Source organism: Sceloporus occidentalis, unplaced genomic scaffold (genome assembly GCF_023333645.1).
Source record: "Sceloporus occidentalis isolate IW3139 unplaced genomic scaffold, rSceOcc1.0.p SCAF_4, whole genome shotgun sequence".
Lineage (NCBI taxonomy): Eukaryota > Metazoa > Chordata > Lepidosauria > Squamata > Phrynosomatidae > Sceloporus > Sceloporus occidentalis.
The window spans coordinates 28,341,367-28,356,493 of NW_028316984.1; the positions used below are offsets into that span (position 1 = coordinate 28,341,367).

General features: G+C 40.1%; 1 protein-coding gene across 6 annotated transcripts in view; it reads right to left on the bottom strand.

Annotated features, from left to right (window-relative positions):
* The window catches only part of MYO1B (myosin IB), a 156,565-nt gene extending 141,836 nt beyond the window's left edge, over positions 1 to 14,729 (bottom strand). For 5 of the 6 annotated variants that reach the window (XM_089519561.1, XM_089519564.1, XM_089519563.1 and 2 more), the window contains exons 1-2: positions 14,671 to 14,725; positions 9,862 to 9,976 (exon numbers count right to left, since the gene is read on the bottom strand). The gene's annotated coding sequence lies outside the window, so the exon portion shown is untranslated. Of the gene's footprint in view, positions 1 to 9,861; positions 9,977 to 14,670 lie in introns of all 6 variants that reach the window. The other variant, XM_089519562.1, reaches the window with a different exon arrangement.
* Positions 14,730 to 15,127: the final 398 nt, after the last annotated feature.

A 15,127-nucleotide genomic window follows, 5' to 3' on the forward strand; every position in this document is an offset into this window, starting at 1 on the left:
TTCAAAAACCACAGTTTTCAAAGGCTATCCACAATTGAGAACTTATTCTGTGCCAAATTCACACGTGGTTGTTTTGCACAAATCTCAGCATTTTCTGCATAGGAAAGGGCATCCGTGCATAAATAATTCAATTTCTTTGCAGAAAATGTTTTTTACACAGAAAATGCTATTTTATACACAGAAAAATGTTTTCTGTGCAAAATTGACACAGCAAATTTTGCACAAAATAAGTCCCAAACTGCAAACATTTTCATCAGTCCATGATTCTTCTCATCACAGCTTCATAACTCAAAAATATTTTCAAATATTCTTTCCATCTCTACATTGTTCATTAGTTCTTGTTCCATTGTGTTCCACTTGGGATACCATACAAGGCCCTCTTCTTCTTCTTCAGTACCTTGACATCATTTTCACTACCACCCTGTAAGGCAGTGATTCCCAAAGTGATGGTGCACCCCCCCCCCCAGAGGTGGTGGAAAGATCCAGGGAGGTGGTGAGGATAAAGGGGGGCCTTCAGTCAAAGTCACTGGGGGGGCCTTCAGTCAAAGTCACTGGGGGGGCCTTCAGTCAAAGTCACTGGTGTGCAAGAAAGAGAAGGGAAACCAGCAGCCTTTAGGATTATGGTGAGGATGAGGGTTGGATAATACATCTCTTTTCAGGGTCCCTTAAAACCACTGCACAATCTTACCGATCACTTTGTGTGGTAGTGTCTCCTGCTCTTCACCTGCCTGCACAGTTTCACTCCCTTAGCCATATTTTTCACTAGTAGTGGCAGGAAACTCTTGCAAAGCTTGGTTGCAGAGCATTTTTTCTGTGGCTTGGAGTGGTGCCATTTTGGGACACACTGACTGATTGAAGCGAGGGGTTAGAAGACGTGTCGGAGGGGAGAACTGGCGACAAAAAGGAGCTTTCAAATTTAGGACACTACTTAAGCTTTGTGAGCTTTGTTGGGAGTTGGCTGGCAGGTTGGAGCTGTGCTACTGCTCTTGCTTTCTTTCATCATATAGGTTGAGAAAAGAGTTTAACAGAAGAATCAACATTTTTTAGGGGACAGGAACGCTTCAAGCTGTGTGGGAAAAACATGTCTTTGGGGAAGAAGGGGAAGCAGTATCCCCCATTCCCTGTCCATGCCAGTCTCCAGTCCAGGACATATGGCCTCTGTAAACGACCTATGCACATGCCAGTTGCACCCTTCTCTGCCCCAGCGAAGAAGGATCGGGAGTCCTTCCTCACCAGGGAAAAGCTTCTCCCTTTGCAATTGGTCACCTTGGGAGCAGCAACCAAGCATCTGGCTGAGTTGTGACTAAAAGGCTTCTTGCCCACACTGGCCTTTGCCACAAGGCGGGCATGGGTGAAAGGCCTCTTGGTCACTGCTCAGCCAGCTGTTTGGTTACTGCTCCCAGGATTGACAGTGTACAAAAGGAACAGCAACCAAGCAGCTAGTCAAGCAGCAAGCAAGAAGCCTCTTGTCCACACCAGCCCAGAGGCTTCTGGGTCGCTGCTCAACCAGCTGCTCAGTTGTCACTCCCAAGGTGACTGGGGGCAAAGGGAGAAGGAACCAAGAATGTTTGTTTTAAATTTGCAATACAACAGTAGACCTAATATCAAGTAATAGGTATTACAGGCACTAGGCTGTTGCTCAAGAGGAAAGGGGATGACGGTCTGAAAAAGTTTTGGGGACCACTGCTGTAAGGAAAGCTAAGAAAAAATAGTTACTGGTCCAAGGTATTCAGTGAGTTTGATAGCCAATTGGGGATTTGAACCATGTTCTCTCCAATTTGTCTTGATGTTCTAACCATTATACCATATGCTTACGTACACAGTACTGTATATATGCAGATATATCACAAATACATACTTTTTAAGGACAAATTATTTTGAGAAATCAGATTATCTTTCATCTGAATACTAAATCTTTAAGGTGTGGGTTCTCAATCTCAATTCCATGAGACACCTCCCCCCATGCAATAATGTTTTATTTTCTTTTATTTTCTTTATGTTACTTTGAAAACTGTTTGCATTTTGCTCAGGAGGAGGTCCATTGCCAAGCAGAGTCCACTGTTTGAACTCTCAAAGGGGGACAAAGGCTTTCATGGCTGGCATCCATGGTTTTTTTGTGGGTTTCTCAGGCTATGTGGCCATGTTCTAGAAGATTTTCTTCCTGACGTTTCGCCAGCATCTGTGGCTGGCATCATAGAAGATGCTAGCCACAGATGCTGGTGAAACATCAGGAAGAAAATCTTCTAGAACATGGCCACATAGCGCAAAAAAACCACAAAAAACCATCTCAAAGGGGGCCATGTAAAGAATCACTGACTGAAGGTCTGTCTGCTACTGCCACATTTGCATTTAGCTACCCACTTCATATTTCTCCTTCTCATAACAATTTAATCAGATCTGAAGCCTTGGAAGAGTTAACAGCTGTAAAACAATCAGTTTATTTTACAGCATTATATTATCATCTTTTAATTCTACATTTATATGTGTATTGCAATATCTACTGAAATGCCAGACTCTTGGGGAGAATATTTTGCTGAATAGAAGAGACAGGGCATCCAACCTTGCCAATCTGTCTATCTATCTCATGCAGAAAATCCAGCATCTACAATGGGAAAGCAAAACACGTGATTCTCTTCAGAGAGAATCAACCACAAACAGATCTGTAGAAACAAAGTGAGCCAAATATATTTCAGTCTTCCTCATAGTATTCCACACAGCAAACATGTGTTAAAAATAATAGATAAGTTACTCTCTTGATACTTAGAAAATGCCACCCTCCTGCTAAAAGACAGGTCAGGCTGTGCAGAAAGCCTCAGCAAGCCTGTTGCAGATAGCTGAGTAATCCAAAAGTCAATGAACCAGCCCAAGGCCATCTGCGGTGATGAGGAACACAGACCAATGAAGAATTTTGCAAACTACAGCCACAATATACTGAATGCCTCCACAACTGTTTCCGCTTACAGTTGTATGGGTACATTTAAGAGATACCACCAGCTAATACATGTTCCAAATACACTTTACTACTCCCCCAAACTTTTCTTCCTGAAGTGTGCCTTGAATATTTTTGTCTCTATCATTAGCTTTTGAAAACAAATAAAAACAACACTAGTGCCAACTTTCACATGTGTTTACAGGAGAAAGGTCAATGAAATATGGGCATTACCAGGAACACTTCCAAATAGTCTACGCCAAACACTTGATACTTTTATCACTACTGTGATAAACAGCTATATTAAACAGCTATGGGCACTGCAAAATGAGTTCTTTATTCTTGAGAGTGCCTCTGCATAGCTGAGTGCCTTTTCCCAATCTTAATCATCAGAGGCAATTCAGATGAGTAAAATGTATTTTTAAAAAAGGAAAAAGGGAGAAAGGAATCAGAGGATGCTGCAATCCAGAGGTTAAAAAGAGGAATCTGAGATGTAACATTTAACATAGCTGATCTTTCTACTGTTTCGTAAACTGAACATTTTCATACATATAGCTAACATTTAAGAAAGACAAAACACCAACAGCCTTGCATTTAATAGCTCACCTGGCAACCACAGATAACTGAGAATTCTGTTCAGTCTGATTAGATGGCTGGTAGAGGAGGGAATTATCACTCAGTTTCTCCTGGTAGAAGGCTTTGTTAAAAACTTGGTCTGTTAAGAAATTATAAGTCTCCATTTGCATGCAAGCCTAAGAAGCCATGACTCTCTTTCTTCTACATCCCACAAGGAAACCTGAGGTACTATCTTCAGTAGTAACTTTTGCTAGTTTCTTTATAAATTTGAACTCTCATGATAAATTTGGCCATGCTCATGAGAGGACCAAGACTGACATATTTGTACTCAACCTTGTTTTTCCATACTGAGACAGAAGCAGATCGATTCGACACAACATAGTTCTATCTCTGGCTAATGTTCTCTTCAAAGCCTTATGGTCTGTGCTCCTTCATCCTAGCAATCCTGATCATGCTGGGTTCCAGTACCCATGTCGAGCTCTACATGCAGAGGCTTCCCTTATGCTAACATCCATGCTCTGGACATCAGGGCCAGAAACCCTACATGAGATCTGTGCAAGGAAAAGACTCATAACTCACTGCAATAAAATGGCTGTGTGGCCTGACCATGCTATACACCAAAGATCATGGATTTATTCAGTGGAACAGCAAATTCACTCAAAGAAGCAAATCCAGAAGTCTAGAATAGCAAATGTCTTTGACTTCAGCTATAGAATTGAAGACTGGGATGATACTTAGACAAAAATAGGCAAAGCCTTCACTTCCCCACCTACAATTCTGGTAGTCCACCAACCTGAGTTCCTTAATCATATTAGCTCTGGGTTATAACAATAGATCAGCATCACTGTTATAATATTTATCACAAAGTTAACATAGAAGGATGAGGAAAAAAGGATGGATGAAATAGTCAAAATGTTACACCCAATGGTGTAAAATCATCCAGTGGACTATAATGCAATTTACCTGTATTGCCATTGTGTTATTCATATCCTTCAGCCACATTTCTGGCACTACTAATGCCTGCTATCGAAGCAAAATGAGATCTGAGTGGATACCTTTTCCCTCAATGTTTAGAAACTTGGTATTTTCAGAAGACTGTGAAGAGAGACCCTTCAACACCATTATATGGATAAAACTTTTTATACACTTCCAGCTTTTTCCAAATCTCTGGTGAAAAACTTAATGGCTTTATGATGTTTCAAATGCCTAGCACTATTTCTGTTGCATATCAATCTGGTATCCAAATAATTGAGACATCTGGATTCAGATTCCAGCTATCTCTGGATTTAGCCTGAACTCAAGATCCCCTTCTATATATAGATGATGTCTTATCAGATCTTTGTGAGTAAAGCTGTACAGTTTTCACTGTTTGCAGCACCAGATGCTTCTTTTGCAGTGACCTGCCATGGGTTTTGTCAACTCAGTGTGAAAGTTTTCATGATAGTTTTTGAAAAGCTTAAACTAGACATCCAGAACAATACTGCACCAAAGGAATATTTTGGTTTGACCATTACAGGCAGCTCTAAAAACTGGATAGCACCACTAAAAACAAACACCCTTCTTCTGTTTCTATCAACAGCAACAACAGTTTAGAAACTGTTCAGTTTTTTGTAAGTGTGTACATTAAACAGTGGGTGTTTATTTACTTAATTCACAAATGCTTCTAAAAAGCAAGAAGCACAAGGCTGTTTCTCTCTTGCATAACAATTTGCAGCTAAACATACAACAGCCTATATTCTACAAGTAGTTTGTCCCATAGACAGACCAATGAATTAATGAAATTTACCTATGTGCTGATTCACCATTCAACCATAGATTCAACAGATCTAATCTAGTTAAGATTACCAACAGATTTCAGTCCATGCATTCCCGAAGGAAACAAAAGTGCAACTGGATGGAAAGCTGCTCAAAATTATCATAGTCCATTTCACTGTTCAGATCAATGGCACAGGAACTATGACAAGTTAATACTTGTCTACTATTATTTCGTGTACTTATGCTCATCTTCTCTTCCAGATTTAGAATTTACACCTTACAAAATAAACTAGCTAACATATGGATAAGAATGTACAAAATATTATAATTTTAATTATAATTAAAATATTATAATTATAAAATGTAATTAAACTATCATTAAAATTAAAAACAATTTAAAACACACATTAAAAGATAAATAAATAGTTATCTACTTACTATTATTAGAAAGTTTAGAGATAGTGCCTTGGCAGCAGAAAGAAGAAAGTCAGCCCCTTTGCTCCTCAGAGGAAAAAATGTATATAGTTCAACTTAATTTATGTCATGGAAATAACAATGACAATAATAACATAAACTGCACCACAATATTTAGGGTAACTATGAACTACAGCGGACTTTCCATATTCATTGGATGTAGGGGTGCAAGACCCTCACAGAAGTGAAAAATACACAAATAAAAAAACCTCTTTCTTTACCTGAGAGAACACCTTTCCAGGAATTTCTACATCCTCCAATACAACTCTAGGGCCAACATCTGACAGAAGATGACCACAGAATTGCAGCGGAGGACCTACACATGCCTAGAGAAGCATTTTCTCTAGGAATCTCTAAGTCCTCCAGTGTGACTCTATGGTCAACTTCTGGCAAAGTTGTGCAGGAGAACCTAGCAATTCCTAGAGATAACATATTAATCAAATTCGCAAATAATCAAATCCATAAAAATCAAAGCTGCAAATGTGAAGGGCCAATAAAAAAGCAGTTCTAATGAAACAACAAAAACATACCTACAACTTGGAAATGCGTCCTGACCTACCTATTCTTTTTCCTCCCCTTCATGCTGCTGAGCATTTCATTTTAATGAATCCAACACAATCCAACTTCAAGACATTAAGCTCACACTTCTCCCCTCTCTCCCTTAGCAATAACTGTCAACCACAATACGAATACTGAACTCAACAGAATTTACTGCAGAAGTGCCTGGCCACCACCTCCTGAGAGTGACGCCTTGAAATGGACGGGGAGTCCATGTTAACACCACACTGGAAATGTGCCATGAACTGGTAGGCATTAGCTAAATTGCACAAGCACAGCAGATATAAGCAAGAGCCAATGGAAACATACTGCCATTTGTTCAATATTTTGTTTTTGAGATTCAGAGACATTCCTTTCTTTATAGCTCCATATACTTCATGTATGTGTTGCAGTTTCAGCGAACAATTCTTGGCAAACAAACTCCTAGCCCTGACAGCAGTCCACAGAGAGATTTTAATCCACTAAAATCACTAGATAAACCCTACTGCTGATAACCTCAGATGTTTAAACTCATGAGTCAGACCCACATGGTACAAAGACTCGAGTCAATGACACTAGAGTGTCATACCATCACTGGACTATGAATAAGTAGTCAAAGGAAAAGTATGGAAAGATGACAAGTAAAAATGAAATAAACAATCAAGCAGGAAAGGAGAAGTGGGTTATATAAGTAAATGGCTTAGGGGTAGAATATCTGAATATTGTACTGGTTCCACTATGGTAACTTTGACTTTTCATGTTACCAAGCATCATGAAAACTGACCGTGCCAGAAAGATTCCTACACCACAAAGTGGAATAAAATTTACTCCTAAAATTTGCACTGATCACTTCTCAATCTACCTGCATAGCTTTTTCCATTATGAGGCTTTTGTCAGTACATGGTATCCCTGTCATACATTCTTCCTACATAAACAGCTACGTCTTTTGAAGACTGAAAAATGAAGAATCCTAGAATTGCCAAGAGGCATTCAGAGCCACTGCAAATGGGAGTGGAGGTGCTCCTACACAGAACTGAAGACAAATATTTCTGACTAAAAGAATGCATGAAGCAAAGCTCCACACACATTCCATCAAAATGTTTTAAGAGTCTCCTTTGCATAGTTGTTTTCAACAAAAACACTAAGAATAAATTGTTACCTATACTCCCTTTTTTCCTGTTAGGAAAGTCATTTCAGCTACAGTGAAGAAACAATATGAAGTTAGCTTTAAGTCAATTCGACAAATGATAACTTTAATGATAAAACATTGTTATATAACAATAATAAAAAGCTACAGCAACACATATGAGATACTATTTGCCACCATACCTGAAGTTGTCTCTTTAGCCAAAGAGTAAACATATTATTATTATTATTATTATTATTATTATTGGTTCATTCAGCTAACAGAAAGTTTAACATATTACATAAAAGTATTCCCATGTGCACTCAAGCTGCAAAATACCAGAAAATTACAGCTTGATGATTACAATCATAACAGGAACAATATTGAGGAAATATGCAAATCTGTGCAACTGAAGCTACTATTTCATATTACAAATAACCAACTGGAAACCAATATTATTCCCATAGAACAAAGGTAGGGAAAGCATGGGCCATGGGCAACATGTAACCCAAAGGCTGATTTTGAGACCTCAGGGATGCCTCCATTGGCTTTTAATATTCTCTTAGTCAAAATGACCCCAAACCCTAGGGGAACTAGGGGTTCAAATGCTTTTTTGATCAAGGAGGGGCTTTTTGTTTTAATCCAGGAAGTACACTGGAAGTTATTTTCAATGTCCTTCCATATTTTTTTTAAACTTTCTTGAACCTAAAACAATCTAGCAACAGGACAAAGCTCTTCATTCCAAATCTGTTTCCAAGGCCTCCATTCCAAAGCTGTTTCTGCTCGATGTACAGTAAAGGGTTTTTGGGAGATGGGGATGGGAATTAAAACCTTACTAACGTGGTTTCTGACTGAAGAAAAGTGAATTCTTGGACTTTAGTCAAGAAAAGGAGTTTCTAGTTCTTCTAAAAGCATGATCAAAATATTTAAGGTTTAATTAATATGCTTAATTACCTTAACTTATAATAGTTGCTTAATCACCTTAACTAATATATAAATTAAGTATCCCTTATTCGGAATTCCAGAATCCAAAACTGCCCACATGGGTAGCTGAGATTGTGACACCTTTCCTTTCTTGTGTTTCAACATTCACAAACTTCATTTCATGCACAAAATTATTTAAAATATTGTGTATAAAATTACATTCACGCTATAGGTATAAGGCATATATGAAACATCCATGAATTTCATGTTTAAATTGGGCCTCATCTCCAAGATATCTCATTACTATATGCAAATATTCCACAATCCCCCCAAAATCTGAAATCCAAAACACCTCTGGCTCCAAGCATTTCAGATAAGGGCTATTCAACCTGTAATGGTGCCCTCCCCTGCATTGTTCCATATCTCTCTGACACCAAGCAGTACTGACTCCTGTTCTACCCCCTCCTTCCTGTTGCTCCCTCATACAGTTCACTAAACAACACAGAAATGTACTGAGTATGTGCACAAGGACATTGTGCAAATTCTGTATGATAAAATTCCCTGAAATGTTTGCATTTTTAATAATAGCTTCAAACACGTTACAGCACGAATCAGGCAAAACATGTACAGTGGACCCTTGTTATATGCTGGGGTTTGGTTCCAAGATCCCTAGTGGATAACAAAATCCATGTATGCTCAAGTTCCATATAAATATAATGACATAGCAAAATGGTGTCCCTTATAAAATTGGAAAATCAAGGTTTGATATTTGAAATTTATACTTTTTTGAACATTTTCAAACCATGGATGCTTGAATCCGTGTATAAAAAATCTGTGTATAAGAAGAGCCGACTGTACTAAATGATTCCCATGAGCTGCCCAGAACCTTTCTTCCCCATTCTGATTTCTGATCATAATGGTTGAACAACATTCATTTGACTCCATTCTAACCCACAGCCACAACTACAACCCTATAATCATAGTCACCAAAATAAAGATAATCACAGATAGGAAGGAAAGTAGACTACACCTAGAATGTTTGCTGAGTTATAAGAAACTTACAACTGTCTAACTGTCTAATTTTACATGTCAGTCCAATGAGGACAAATCTCAGAAAAGCATCTCACAAATGTGATAAAATAATAATTCACACAAGTAAAGGAACTGCCATCCATTCCTTTACTGAGCCGACAGACAATAAGACAGTCTGTCATAAGGAAAAAGTCATGACTCAACAGTAAAACTGACTGTTCTTGCATTTGTACTGGAATCATTCTAACTTACATATTTACAGAGGACAATGTTCCTAGAACTGTTGAGCTAGGGGAAAATTTTAAGCCACATGTCCCAAATATTGGTTCCCAGGATCCCAGCATTCCTAAAACATTAAGTATCTCATCTCAGCTATAACGAAATTAACAGAGAGGAGGGGTTATCAATGTTCCATGACAGATACACTTACAGAACCAAGAATTAATGTTAAATGGCTCTGCCTTACATACCAAGGAGCCAAAATACCTTAAAGGCATCAGATCCCTACCTGATCCTGGAAGCTGGTTAGTACTTGGATGGGAAACTTCCAGTGAATACCACGTGCTGTAAGCTACATATATTTCAGAGGAAGAACTGGCAAATCTTAGAAAGTGAGGTAGACGCTGCAATGAGAGAAATTGGAAATAATACATCATCAGAAGAGATGATTTGCAACTGAACTGCTACAATCCACACTGACAGAAGCAACAAGGTAAAAGAAAGAAGAAGACCACATGCCAGGGCGACAGACTCATTCAGGGTGGTCATGAGCCTGAATTTGCAAGACCTGAGCAGTAGAGGACAGGCAGTCTTGGAGATATCTCATCCACAGGGTAACCATACGTCAAGTTTGACTCAAGGGCAGTTAAAAACAACAAATGGCAAAACCACCTCTAAGTATTTCTTGCCTAAAATAACCCTTGTGAAATTCATGGGGTTGCCATAAGTCAACAGGTGACTTGAGGACACATATATTACATACTGCCTATTACCTAAACTACAAGTTCCATTTCTTAAAAAACAAAGCTTTGATATATACAAATACAGAATAATTACCACAGCAAAAGAGATTCAAACTTCTGCAATTTTAGTACATGGAGAAACAAGCAATTTCCATCTCCTCTATCTTTGTGGAGAGGACACAAGTTCACTAATTCACCCAGAAACTGAAAACAAATCAAAGAGAGTGTTAAGATAATGCTGTTGGCTACCTCTGTCTTGTTTCACTTCTTTATTAATTTATAATGTAATGATTACAGAACATCTATTCATTGATCCATCTATCCATTAAGCCATTCATTATTCAAGCAAATACAGTATTGTATCTAATGGAACCTCTTTGGCTGTGTTATACTTCAAATCTGTGGCTCTTATTTCAGATTGGGGGTAGGAAACCAGCATCAAGTTAAACTAATCCATAAAATTCAGAAGTAGGTCATACCCCAAAGGTCTCACGCACATAATGTTTCAGGAAGTGAAGGAAACACTGTATATATCTTCATTCATACTAATATACTGCTTTAGTTCTGTTGTTTGCAGTGATAATACACATTTTAGCGCATTCTTCTATGAAATGCTTGCAAAAGTGGAGGGGAGGATTTACTAAAGAGGAATAAGGCACTTCTTTTTAAGTATCCGTCATGATTCTCTAATTTTTCCCCTCCTCATTATATTCTTAGATACCAGGCTTCAGAATGAGTTTGGCAATTGATATTCATGACAGATGTTACTGAACTGCACATGAAGATGACACACTTGAGTTGACTCTAAGCACTTCTCATAACTATTCTTCTGAATGCCATTTGTATTCAGATATTTTAAATCTAATATTTTTCCATACAGGATTTAGGTATCAAACACAGTCCAAATACCCTGACAATTTCTATTCACATTCTTTATTACATCTGTACTACAACTATTCATCCCATTTACATTTTAATAGTGAAGTAGCATTTTTCTCTGCAAATGATTCATACATAACATTTTCTCGCTGGGTTCAGTTCCACATCTGCAAAAATCTTCCACTTACAACCTTTTCCCTCATGCACATTAACAGATACTACATCCCATAGTTTTAAACTCCTATGTTTCTATAAATAACCATTGGCCGCTAGAAGAGAATAACATACTTCTAAGTAAATATTTGCCAGATAAGAATGGTCTTCAAGGGCCAGTGCCATGCAGCGGTTTGAGTGTTGGACTAGGACAACAGGAGACCAGGGCTCAAATCCTGGCTCAGCCAATGAATACACTTGGGTAAGTCACTCTCCCTCAGTCTCGGAGGAAGGCAACAGCAAATATTCTCTCAAGAAATCAATCTTGCCAAGAAAACCCTAGGATAGGGTTGCCATAATAAAGCCACGGAAACCCACTGGATGAAAACCCTAGGACAGGTTTGCCATATTGATGCCATGGAAACCCATTGGATGAAAACCCTAGGATAGGGTTGCTATACTGAAGCCATGGAAACCCACTGGATGAAAACCTTAGAACAGGGTCACCATACAGAAATCATGAAAACCCATTGGGTGACCTTGGGCAAATCACACTCTCTCAGACTCAAAGAAAGGCAAAACCCTTCTGAGCAAACCTTTCAACTCTTAATACATGAGAACACAAAATGCTTGGAAAATGATCCCAAGATCATATATAAAATGATCCCAAGATTATATATTGTGCAATTGATGAAGTCAGCAACAATCTCTGTATGAGTTTCCCACTTTGAGACTGCCTTACAATATGAGACATCTCAATATCGGGTAATAAATACAGATAAACTTGACAAGGCACTAGGTAACACCACCAAAAAATCACTTTGAATGGTAATTTGACTGTTGAAGAAAAAAGACATTACAAATAGAGTGTACTGGGAAATAGGCAGTTGTTCCTTTTTAATTTGCGCTCTTGGTGACAAAAGCTTGGACAGCTGTAAAAGATGCAGGGAAACAGGAGAAGAAGCATGTTTGCCACCACTGCATCTCTATGGAGGGGGGTGATACCACTTGTTGATTTGTTTCTCATATAGATGTTTAATACACAGGCTCTGCTCTTAAGGAAGGTGACAATCATAGCAAAAACAACAGAGAAGTCTCAGTCACAGTAGCAAAACCTTTACTCTATTGGATGCCATGCAGCAGTTCTCCCAAAAGACAGAGAATTTGTCGAAACTGAATGGTTACCTCCGGGTTCCTAAACAAAGGAAACAAACCCCTCAACAAGGCACAGATGTCCAGAGCTGGGACAAAAGGACCCCTGAAGACAAAGAGTTGCAGGCACACCCTCGTGGCTTCAGGGCTCCTAAGGCTGAAATCTACAGTCCCAGAATCTGGTTTCAATCCCTTCACTGGCGCCACAACACACACACACACACAGGACAGAAATGTGCAGCACACTCTCAGTCCTTGAGGCTAAACAAAGAGCAGGAATACTACAAAGGAAAGACTGGTAGATTTCAAAGACCAAACGCATCTGAGGAAGCAGACTTAAGTCTATGAAAGCTCATGCTGCCAACTTCTTTCTTCATTTAGTCTCAAAGGTGCTGCAAGATCTCTCTACATAGAAAGGAAAGAGGCTACAGAGACACCCAACTTCTCACCAAAGAACTCCCAAATCCAACTTTACCTCTGGAGAAAATCAGGAGAACTCATGCAACTTCTCCTCCTACAAAAGTGTCTGCCCGAAAGCAATGTATTCCCAAGAGTTAGTTTGAACATCAGACTAAAGAGAAAAGGTAAAAATGGATGGAGGGAGAGAAAAGGTTAAATTGGAAAGGCCTCCACAGTTCTCCTGTCCCAAACAAGCCCTTCAATGGGTCAGGGACCATTATGTGCCCCCCCCCAAAAAAAAACCATTGCCCCTTCGCCCACTATCTCTGCCAGCCTCCCCATCCTAAAGCGTCTTCTCTCTCTCCAATCATCCAGCTCTCACATCCCACAGTCCTTCCCCTGTTGTTGTTGTTGTTGTTGTTGTTGTTGTGTGCTTCCAAGAGTCATTTTCAGACTTAGGGCGACCCTAAGGGGAAACCCATCCTGGGATCTTCTTGGCAAGTTTTTCCATGCACAAAGAATTTTGAACTTGAATGGACATTTACACACACACACACACACATATGTCCCTGGCTTTCCACTCCACCAAATGCATCTGAGGAAGTAGACTGGAGCCTACAAATGCTCATGCTGCCCATTTCTTTCTTTCAGTGAGTCTCAAAGGTGCTACAGGACCTCTCTACATACTTCAGAGGGGGTTTGCCATGGCCCTCCTGTGAGGCTGAGAGAGTGTGACTTGCCCAAGGTCTCAACCTCCTCATCCCCCAACATTTCCTTTATACACACACACACACACACACACACACACACACACACGAGCCTGCTTCCAATGCACATCCAGTCCACAAGGGCACCCTGAGGTCACCCATATCCTCCTCCCTCCCAAAAATGCCATCTATTTCTTCCCCTAGAGTGTGTGTGTGTGTGTGTGTGTGTGTGTGTGTATCTCCCATAGGTTCATCCTTCATGTTCCTCTTTAGTTAAAAATAAAACCCCATAGTCCATCCTTCATGGTCCTCTTTAGGGTTTTTTTATAATAATATCCCCTATTATTTATTTATTTATTTATTTAAAAACAAAACCCCACACGTCCATCCTTCCTGCTCCTTTTAGTTAAATAAAATTTTTAAAATCCCCTAGGTCCACCCTTTACTTAAAATAAAACCCCATTCCTTCATCCTTCATGTTCTTTTGTAGTTTAAAAAAAATCCATGCAAAGCTACCCATGCAAAAATACACCCTTCCCCATGCATCGCCTGCCTATGCCATCCCATATGAATGGGGGTTGAATGGAGGGGGGGGGGTTGTGCGTGAAGCAGCTGGCAAAAGAGGAGGCAAGGAGGGGAGGAGGCAGGGACCTTTTTAAGGAGCAGGGATGCCAAAAATGTATTTTATTCTCTCTCTCTCTCATATATATATATGGTATATATATATATGAGAGAGAGAGAGAATAAAATACATTTTTGGCATCCCTGCTCCTTAAAAAGGTCCCTGCCTCCTCCCCTCCTTGCCTCCTCTTTTGCCAGCTGCTTCACGCACAACCCCCCCCCCCTCCATTCAACCCCCTGGTTAAAAACCCTCACCCTCGCCACTGCCTTGCGCCTTCCCTTTCTTGCAGCTGCAGAGCCCTTGCTGCAACCTGGAGGCGAAAAAGAGAGGGATGGAAGGAAGGAAGGCGGGAAAATTAGGGAGCCTTTCCAGCCACACCTCCCTAAAACCAAACCCAAAGCAGCTCCGCAGAGAACGAGGAGTGAAAAGTGTTAAAGCTGTACCTTCCTCTCCCTCTTTCCTGAGCCAGAGGCAGGAGCAGCACTGCTGGGCGCCTCCAAGCTCCAGGGCGCACTGGGCAGCAGCCTCTGCCTCTCAGGATCCCTGCTCCTCCTCCTCCTCCTCCTCCTGGCCACTCCCAGCCTAGACACCACTCCCTCTGCCCCCCAGGACTAGCTTGAGCTAAGCCTCCTTCTCCCCAGCCCCACACCTCTGCCACCCAGTGGCTGCCACTGAGGCACTGAGCTGGAGAAGGACTATGGGGAAATTAATAATTATTATTACTATTATCTTCAGAGTCAGTGGCTGCTAGAGGCACCAAGGTGGAGGAAGGCTGAAGGGACAGTTAACTCAGCCTAAGGAAGTTTCCTTCCTCGTCAGTCAGGAGAATTATTGTTATTCTTATTGTTATTGTTATTACACTCATCCCTCCACATTTGCGGCTTTGATTATTCACAGATT